The sequence below is a fragment of the Hyaena hyaena genome, unplaced genomic scaffold (assembly GCF_003009895.1).
Source record: "Hyaena hyaena isolate Hyena2069 unplaced genomic scaffold, ASM300989v1 scaffold_765, whole genome shotgun sequence".
NCBI classification, from domain to species: Eukaryota; Metazoa; Chordata; class Mammalia; order Carnivora; family Hyaenidae; genus Hyaena; species Hyaena hyaena.
Window position 1 is genome coordinate 100,189 of NW_024081399.1, and position 7,875 is coordinate 108,063.

A 7,875-nucleotide genomic window follows, 5' to 3' on the forward strand; every position below is an offset into this window, starting at 1 on the left:
TGGTAGATTTTAATTATTACACCTTCTAATGTTCCCATTCTGGAAGCACCCCTAGACAATGAAACAGTTGAGGTGACACTGTGAGCGGAAGAGCATGCCTTCTCAATTCCAGAGCAAAATAAACAAAAGCCCCAGATCAAAAACCCAACATAGATGAGCACTTGGATCTAACAAACCACTTCTACTGGTATAGGATGGGGGTCCTCTGACCCACAGCAGCCACCATTCCTGGAGGAGACAAAGTCTTCACAGCAGAATGTTTTCAGTAAAAGGAATCAAACATTCCTAGGAGGAAGAGTTTGACAGTAACTGGGGATATCTAGCTTGGGCAAGAGAAGATGGATATGTGGGAGTGGGGAGACACTGAGGCAGACAGAACGATAATATGTGAGCTGTTCTCAAGGGCTATTAAGGGGGAAAAACCTAGAGCTATTCATGATTATCACCAAGGGGGGCAGATCTGAGTGACAGCTTCATGGAGGAAAAGTTGGATTCATAAAATAGGACATGACTGAATTTTAAGGAGACATATTAGGGTAAGAAAAGGCTGGAAGGAAGGACCTAGTAGCCCACAAAGACAATATAAAGAAATGTTAGATGTCCTTTGAATAGTGGTCTGGTGTTAGAGTACAGGTGCATTAGGCTGAAATGAGCATTGTGACCTGGTCTCGGTCAGATTTATGGGTAACACAGACCCAGACACTAATAGGAACACGAGACCTGCCATAAATGAATTTAACGAACCGAAGTTAGGTGCTACTTAAATGAAGAAAAATTATAAAAACCCAATAGATAGAATTCAACGTCTACAGCCTGTCTTGTCTTAATTTGGGGGCATGGGTTGAGGTGGGGCGGAGGTGTGGTAAGTCCTCTGAAGGCAGCTTGAGTAAGGAAGAGCTTAATGATGATAATTACGATGACTCACGTTACCCTTGCACTTTGCGGTTTTCTGCATAGCCACATATAACTCCTTACTCAGCCTACGGCAAAATGGTTACATTGTAAATATTATTTAACATTAAACGTAATTGCTTCACAAATCTGCTTTTATTAAGCAATCCATAACAACAATTCAGTTATTCTCTTTCACTGTTCCATTAATCCTTTGCTTCCCTACCAGGAGAGCAGAGAGGTAAAAGTTGTTTGTATGCATTGCCAAATCCTATCTGAGCATCTCTGTCCTTGGGCATAGGTGCATCATAAAAGCACCTGTAGAAAATTAACAGCTTTAGAAAACTGTAGGGGAAATAAAATCTGAAGGAGAGATAAGATAAAGCCTCCTAATGCTGAGGAACATGTCATAAACAAGCCAAATCCATAATTGCTGTTAATCAATGAGAAAGGACAAATGCCAGTTAAAATACAGCAGGAAGAGTTGCTTTAAAAATGGCTTCAAATTTATTTTACTTCATAAAGATGTTCATGATATCAAAAGAAACATGGGCTACATGACACCCAATGAGAAGAGAACTTTTTTTAAAGTTTATGATTTTTGAAAGAGAGAGAACATGTGTGAGTGGAGGAAGGGCAGTGATGAGAGAGGGAGGGAGGGAGAGAGAGAATCCCAAGCAGGCTCCACACTTGTGCGAGGAGTCCATTGTGGGGCTCGAACCCACAAACCATGAGATCATGACCCAAGCTGAAACCAAGAGTCAGACTGATCTGATCGACCCAAGCACCCTTAAAAATTTGTTTTCTAAAGCATTTTGGTGGGAAGAAAATTTTCAGGTTTCTCATGCTACAGAGGTTATCTTGCTTAAAATGGTTCTATGGATCCATGAAGAATTTGTTTTATAACAGGACATCTTCACGCAAAGTCCAAATCAGAGATCTATGAGTCCTCAAGATTCCAACTTGGAATCTTATGCTACACTTCACTGCATCACATGTATGTATCGTGAGTAAATTCTTAATAGGCAAAAGTCAGCTGGAATATGAAAGCTTCCCGATGTCAATGAAATGTCTTGAGATTATGAGCAGGAAGACCTGCTCTGACTTTACTCATCTCAACACATATTTGCTGAATTCAAAGGAGATATTAAACACGTGACCTGTGCTTAGTACCAAATACCACACAGGGATGAATAGTTCATACCTCCATCCTTGGAGGAGTGCTAATCAAATGTGAAATAGGCACATATTGAGGACTGGTGTACAATTGTGAGTTTCAAAACAAAGGCACAATAAAGTCATATCTGTCAAATGCTACATGAGGGTGCAGTCAAATTATAAACCAATAATTGCAAAGCTGACAAAGACCCTGACAAGGCACAGTGTGCTAAGAACTATATAGTGTCGAATTAGCAACGAAAATCCATATGCAGAGGTTTAAGTGAGGCATGGATTCTTTTAAGTGTCAACACTGACATCAGCTTACTTTGGGAAATTAAACAATTGACTTTCTTTAAAAAATACATGAACCATACAGTCATTAATTTTAGAAAATTTAAAAAGACAAATGCCACACAATGACTAGAATCTCTGTTACACACATTTCCAAAATCTAAAATAGAATTATCTTTGCATTCAGTCATGGACCATTTGTCTAATGAGGGTCATCATGAAAGATGGGTGGCCGTCACACTCTGTGCACTACCAACAGAACCAAAAGAATACTTGGGCAGTCTAAGGACAGAGACTGTGAAACAGAAACCTAAGATACAGTAACTGACAACCACCTAGACAAAATACCTTGTCATCTAAGCCTTCTGTGATCTGCGTGGATGTCACTTTATTACCCTCAGTAACTGTTATCCCCATTCTACTTGAACCATGAGATATTGTTGAGCATACTGCTCATGAGGATTGGCTTTAAAATCAGACAATCCTATGTTCCAATCCAGACCCAGACATCTATCAGCTGTGCGACCCTTAGAAAAGGAAACTTGGTCCTAAGAGCCTCATTTTCCTGATTGTTAATTGTTTTCTGGATGTTTTATAGTTCCCTTATTCCTCTATTCCTCTCTGACTGCCTTAGTTTGTGAACTGAATGGTTTCCACAGCGGCACGCTTTGGTTCCCTTGTGGTTATCTTCTGTAGACGCACTGTTGGTTTTTGCTTTCTGGTTACCCCATGTGGCTCACCTAAAAGTTCTTACAGCTGTGACAGGTTATTTTGCACTGACTGTAATTTGTAGTTGACCCTTGACCAACATGGGTTTGAACTCATTTAATCTTCAAACCCATACTTCATAGATATTATAGACAAATTTTGCAAATGAGGAGACTAAAGCTCGTCGAAGTAAAGAGACTTGGAAAAAATCATATGCTATGGAGTAGTGGGGCCAGAACTTGAAAAGGCAGCTGTCTAAATTTAAAACCCAAACTCTTAAATTGTATACCAGTGTTTCTCAAAGTATAATACAAGAATTAACCATGAATATCAGAATCTATGCTGAGGAATGAGAATGGGTTTGGAGGAAAGGGTTTTTTGTTGTTGTTGCTATTTGTTTGTTTGTTTTTATGAAAAGCAAGTATAGGAGAAAATCCATGTTACCCTAGGTGAGATGATGAGTTTCTATACACAAACCAAAAGCACCATCCATGAAAGGGGAAAAAAAATGATAAGTTGGATTTTATTAAAATTTAAAACTTATACTTGCAAAAGATACCATTAAGGCTATAGACAGATAAGCCATAATCTACCAAAAACAATATTTATAAAATACCTACCTGATAATACATATCTGATAAAGGGCTTTTATCCAAAATATATAATGAGCTCTTAAAACTCAACAGTAAGAAACAAGCTAATTAAATAATTTACTCAATATCACAACACATCACCAAAGAAGATAAGCATATGAAAATGCTCAACATCATTTTGCATCAGGGAAATGTAAGTTACAATGAGATACTACTACGATCTACTAGAAAGGATAAAACCTAAACACAATGCCAATGGCTGGTGAGGAATTCACTGGTATGAATGCAAAATGGCACTGTCACTTGGGAAGACAGTGTGGCAGTCTCTCACAAAGCTAAACATAGTTTTACCATATCATGTAGCAACTGTGCTCCTGGGTATTTACTCAGTTGATTTGAAAACCTATGTCCACACAAAAACCTGAATGTGAATGTTCATGTAGCTGTATTCATACTCACTCAAAACTGGAAGCAGCCAAAATGCCCCTTAACAGGTGAACAGACTTTTTAAAAACTGGTATTTTTACAGAGTGAAATGTTATTCTGTAATAAGAACCAATGAGTTATCAAGCCATGAAGAGACATGGAGAAACTTTAAAAGCATACTGTTAGGTGAAAGAGGCCACTCAGAACGGTACATACTACATGATTCAAATTACGTGACATTCTACACAAAGCAAAACCACAGGGACAATAAAAAAGATCAGTGGCCAGAGGTGTGCAGGGCATGGGGGTCAAGGGGTAAGGTTTGATAGCTGGAGCACAGAGGATTTTTTAGGTGGTGAAACTATTCTGTATGATACGGTATTTCTGGATTCATGACACTATACGTTTGTCAACACCCATTTAGCTTTACAGCACAAAGAATGCATCTTAATGTATGCAAATTTTAGAAGTCATTTATGAAGTCTGGAATCCTAGGATGGAATACAGTGTGACAAAACCGTCTAACCACATTATGGGAGTGTGAAACAACTTCACCGAAGGGGACACTGGGGAAAAGATGGTAACCTAAGTAGCTTTGGAAATGAGTGTTTACTGCTAAGACAAGGAAGGAACAGTAACTTAATATAAAAGTAAAGTTGGTAAAGTTTCCCGTGGGGGTAAAATTAACAATTCTGAAACATCAAACATGCATACTGGCATTGAAGAGTTCAGTCAACGGATAGAAGGTGGTGGGAGCCAGGCTTCTCACTCTTAGGGTGAGAGATTAGAACAAACAAGGGGAAAGGCTAGGATGAACCATGTAATAATGGTTAGAGGTGAGCGAAGAATTAACATGAACTCATGTTTATTTTAATATGGATAGAGATGCATATACAGACAATATAGATGATGGCTATCTAGCCAGCTAGATGTACACACATACGTTAGTACACAACATCTTGCTCTGTCAGCTGAGAAGATCTGGAAACAATGACACCGTATTAGCAACAAACATATCTAGTGCTCAGATCTTGATCTCTAACACCATTATTCAATAAGAAGAACCAAAGATCCTTGGAGAAATGGATGACTGGAAGGTTGGAGCCAGAAATATATAAGTGCCTGGAGTGCTATACAGAAAGTGAGAAGTGTAGAAGGGAAGGGAGAATAGAGAAGGGAAGAACACAGTGACGGGAGTATGCCAAAGGGGCATGGGAGGCAACTGTAAGAGTTCCCAATAGTCTAAGCTGGAACAATATGAGAAACAAAGTAGTCTTCGATTACAGACCAAAGTATAAAATAAGTAACCCTGATTCCATACTGATATAAATAACTGAGGAATAAATAAATAAGAATAAACTAGGACAAATTTCCCGAGAAGATGAATTCCAAAACATCTATGCAGATATTCCATCCCCAAAGAGGTGGAGCATAACATCCTACTCTTTAAGTGTGGGCTGCACATAGTGACTTTGTACCAAAGAGGACAGTATGGAAAATGAGAAAAAGGAATAGCCTTACAGTGAGGAAACATGACAAATACCACCTCTGCCATGCGATGACGACTCATGTAAATCGTGATCATTCATGTTGACAGCATACACCCTTGATATGATATGATGAGAATGATAATTCACCTGTGTGGTTTTCCTCCCCCAAACCCATAATCCCAGTCTAATCATGAGAAAAAACTCAGAAAAATTTCATTAGACAGATTTCCTAAAAAAGTATATGACCAGTACTCCTCAACACTGTCAAGGTCATAAAAAACATGGAAGTCTGACAAACCGTTATGGTCAAGAAAAGGGAGCTATAATGACTATATGTAATGTAGTATCCTGTAAGTGCTCCTAGAACAGAAAAAGGAAATTAGGTCACAACAAAGGAAATCTGATTTAAGTATGGAGTTTAATTAATATGAATGTATCAATATTAGCTCACTAGTTGTGGAAAATGCACCATACTAATGTCAAATGTTAATAATCGAGGAAATGAAACTGGGTGTGTGATATATAAGAACCCTGTGTTTATATTCACAGGTTTTCTGTAAATCTAAGGAGAAAGTCCTTACATGTCCCAGATCTCCAAAGGATTCCATTACTTTTGTGATAGTTAACAACCACCGGTCTATTGTATGGCCTGCATAGCACAATTGAGGCAAGGTGGCTACCTAGAAATCTTTCTTTGATCAGCAATAGGATGCATATTACTGCTCTATGCATTCTACCTGTGTGGAATTTCAGGTAATATCTGGGACCGTCAAATCCACACCAGATATCCCTCTGCCCCTACATATATTTGCTATGTATATAGAACCAGGAAAACTTCTCTGTCCAAAATGTTCACCAAAAATGCAATGCATTATTTGACTAAGAAAAAACATTCATTTAGTGTTTCACTGAAATGCTTGGTCCTTATAGACATAATTATTGTCAACTTCCCAGAAAGTTAATATAAATAACTATAAGGTTTTGGGATTTGTTTTGCACTTTCAGAGCTAGACAATGGACAGATGCCAGTGAGAATGTAAATTGGCAAACCCTTTAAAAAACGACTTGGTGGGGGGATCGCCTGGGTAGCTCAGTTGGTTAAGCAACTGACTCTTGATTTTGGCTCAAGTTATGATCTTGTGGTTCGTGAGTTCGAGCCCCACATCGGGCTCTGTGCTAAAGACACAGACCCTCCTTGGGATTCTCTCTTGCTCTCCCTATCTCTCTCTCTGCCCCTCCCGTGCTCACTCTCTTTCTCTCTCTGTCATAAAGTAAAATAAACTTAACAAAAATTTAAAAGCAACTTGACAGTATGCATCAAGAGCCTGAGGAAAACAGCTTTCTCTGCTGGCAATCTATCCCATTGGCTAGATATGTTTATCACAAAACTATTGGCTACTATTAAGAAAAAAGAAAGCAAAAATGATGTCAATTCACTTAATAGGAGAGTATTTACAAAAACTGATAAATCCACTTGATGGAAACATAGGTACTCATTAAAATGCTTATAAAGCATTTACAAGTATTAGGTTTAAAAAGGCAGATACAAAATCACACATAATACATCATTATAATTATGTAAAAACTACACATAATAAAAAGACTAGAAGGAAATACAGCAAGAATATTTATTAGAGTTGTCTTTTTAGTTTTGCGTACTTTCTAAAATGGTCTGGAGTCAGCATGTTATTATGGCTGAAGTTAAATAGACTGTCTAATTAGCTGCCTTCTCCCAGGGGTACCGCCATGATAATGGAGAGCCCAAGAGCTTTCCAGAAGGTATCACTGAGGAAGCATTTTAGCGAGATTGCTGACGGCCTAACTCTGTCATGGACAAACCACCACGGAGCCCCTTTGGTGTCCTGGGGACCATGTTGAGAGCCATGTGGGCTTGACCGTTCAGTTGCATTTTATTCCTATTGTTCCTGAATCTCAACTGGTTTAGCATTTTGTCAAACAGACTCCCCGGCGGTAAGGAGATAACGAGCCCAGAGAGATTCAGATACTTTAGTACCTACACGGACAGCAAAAGCAAGACCGACAAGGTGCCCGCTTTGTATGCCGCTTGACTGGCAGGGTGGCACCACCTCACAGTGGCCAGATGGAACACGGCACGAATGGCAGGTGCTCGGTTTCCAGGGAGCCCGCCTAGACTTCAGCTACATGGACCGATAGAATGTGGCCCTACTCTAAGGACAGGGCATTGAGGTGGCCTGTCCCATGCCTCTTCCCAACTGGGGAGGCAGACGGGAAACGGCCTCCCGGTAGCCTTGCACGAGATAAGGGGGCAAATGAGAAATGCCTTGTGACAGCTC